The sequence below is a fragment of the Coffea arabica genome, unplaced genomic scaffold (assembly GCF_036785885.1).
Source record: "Coffea arabica cultivar ET-39 unplaced genomic scaffold, Coffea Arabica ET-39 HiFi ptg000200l, whole genome shotgun sequence".
Classification (NCBI taxonomy): Eukaryota; Viridiplantae; Streptophyta; class Magnoliopsida; order Gentianales; family Rubiaceae; genus Coffea; species Coffea arabica.
The window spans coordinates 6,254,541-6,257,040 of NW_027266262.1; positions in this window are offsets into that span (position 1 = coordinate 6,254,541).

Consider the following 2,500-nt stretch of genomic DNA (forward strand, 5'->3'; position numbering starts at 1 on the left):
CATGAGGGGCACCGTCGTGCGTTTTTCCAGCATGGCTACAGAGGTTTACCCGTTGCCTTGGGAACAAAACCCCACGGCAGTCGTGCGTTTTCCTTGCCATCGGTGAGGCCGTCGTGCCCATGCTTAAGCCAATGCAGGGCAACGGCCGTCGTGCGGCCTAAGGCCCACCGCCTAGCCATGAGGGGCACCGTCGTGCGTTTTATTTGCCGTCGGTGTGGCATCGTGCCCATGCCTTAGCCAACGCTAGGCAACGGCCGTCGTGCGGCCTAAGGCCAAACGCCTAGCATCGTGCCCGTGCTTTAGCCAACGCAGGGCAATGGCCATCGTGCGGCCTAAGGGCAACCGCCTAGCCACGAGGGGCACCGTCGTGTGTTTTTCTTGCCATCGGTGTGGAATCGTGCCCATGCCTTAGCCAACGCAAGGCAACGGCCGTCATGCGGCCTATGGCCGACCGCCTGGCCATGAGGGGCACCGTCGTGCGTTTTTCTTGCCGTCGGTGTGGCCGCCGTGCCCATGCCTTAGCCAACGCAGGGCAACGGCCGTCGTGCGGCCTAAGGCCCACCGCCTAGCCATGAGGGGCACCGTCGTGCGTTTTATTTGCCGTCGGTGTGGCATCGTGCCCATGCCTTAGCCAACGCTAGGCAACGGCCGTCGTGCGGCCTAAGGCCAAACGCCTAGCATCGTGCCCGTGCTTTAGCCAACGCAGGGCAATGGCCATCGTGCGGCCTAAGGGCAACCGCCTAGCCATGAGGGGCACCGTCGGCCGTTCTTCTTGCCGTCGGTGTGGCCATCGTGCCTATGCCTTAGCCAACGCAGGGCAACGGCCGTCGTGCGGCCTAAGGCCCACCGCTTAGCCATGAGGGGCACCGTCGTGCGTTTATCTTGCCGTCGGTGTGGCATTGTGCCCTTGCCTTAGCCAACGCAAGGCAACGGCCGTCGTGTGGCCTAAGGCCTACCGCCTAGCCATGAGGGGCACCGTCGGGCGTTTTTCTTGCCGTCGGTGTGGCATCATGCCCTTGCCTTAGCCAACGCAAGGCAATGGCCGTCGTGTGGCCTAAGGCCTACCACCTAGCCATGAGGGGCACTGTCGTGCGTTTTTCTTGCCGTTGCCTTAGCCAACGCAAGGCAACGGTCGTCGTGTGGCCTAAGGCGCACCGCTTAGCCATGAGGGGCACCGTCGTGCATTTTTCTTGCTGTGGATGTGGCGTCGTGCCCATGCCTTAGCCAACGCAAGCCAACGGCCGTCGTGCGGCCTAAGGCCTATCGCCTTGCCATGATGGGCACCGTCGTGCGTTTTTCACGTCGTCGGTGTAGTGTCGTGCCAATGCTCCGTCATGCGGCCTAAGGCTCACCGCCTAGCCTTGTTTTCGCTTATTTTTATCTTTTTAAGCATACATGTTGAGTCTCGTTAATGTCCACCGCCGTATGTCTTTGAAATTCATAAATTGCTTTTTTTTTTAATTAAACTATATTTTTGTATTTTTTATTATTTTTTATTTACCCGTGGCCTTGGGAGCAAAACCCCACGGCAGTTGTGCTTTTTTCTTGCCGTCGGTGAGGCCGTCGTGCCCATGCCTTAGCCAATGCAAGGCAACGGCCGTCGTCCGTCCTAAGGCCCACCGCCAAGCCGTGAGGGGCACCGTCGTGCATTTTTCTTGTCGTCGGTGTGGCCGTCGTGCCCACGCCTTAGCCAACGCCGGGCAACGGCCGTCGTGCGGCCTAAGGCCGCCATGAGGGGCACCGTCGTGCGTTTTTCCAGCATGGCTACAGAGGTTTACCCGTTGCCTTGGGAACAAAACCCCACGGCAGTCGTGCGTTTTCCTTGCCATCGGTGAGGCCGTCGTGCCCATGCTTAAGCCAATGCAAGGCAACGGCCGTCGTGCGGCCTAAGGTCTACCGCCTAGCCATGAGGGGCACCGTCGTGTGTTTAACTTGCCGTCGGTGTGGCATCGTGCCCATGCCTTAGCCAACACAAGGCAACGGCCGTCGTGCGGCCCAAGGCCCACCGCCTAGCCACGAGGGGCACCGTCGTGTGTTTTTCTTGCCATCGGTGTGGAATCGTGGCCATGCCTTAGCCAACGCAAGGCAACGGCCGTCATGCGGCCTATGGCCGACCGCCTGGCCATGAGGGGCACCGTCGTGCGTTTTTCTTGCCGTCGGTGTGGCCGCCGTGCCCATGCCTTAGCCAACGCAGGGCAACGGCCGTCGTGCGGCCTAAGGCCCACCGCCTAGCCATGAGGGGCACCGTCGTGCGTTTTATTTGCCGTCGGTGTGGCATCGTGCCCATGCCTTAGCCAACGCTAGGCAACGGCCGTCGTGCGGCCTAAGGCCAAACGCCTAGCATCGTGCCCGTGCTTTAGCCAACGCAGGGCAATGGCCATCGTGCGGCCTAAGGGCAACCGCCTAGCCATGAGGGGCACCGTCGGCCGTTCTTCTTGCCGTCGGTGTGGCCATCGTGCCTATGCCTTAGCCAACGCAGGGCAACGGCCGTCGTGCGGCC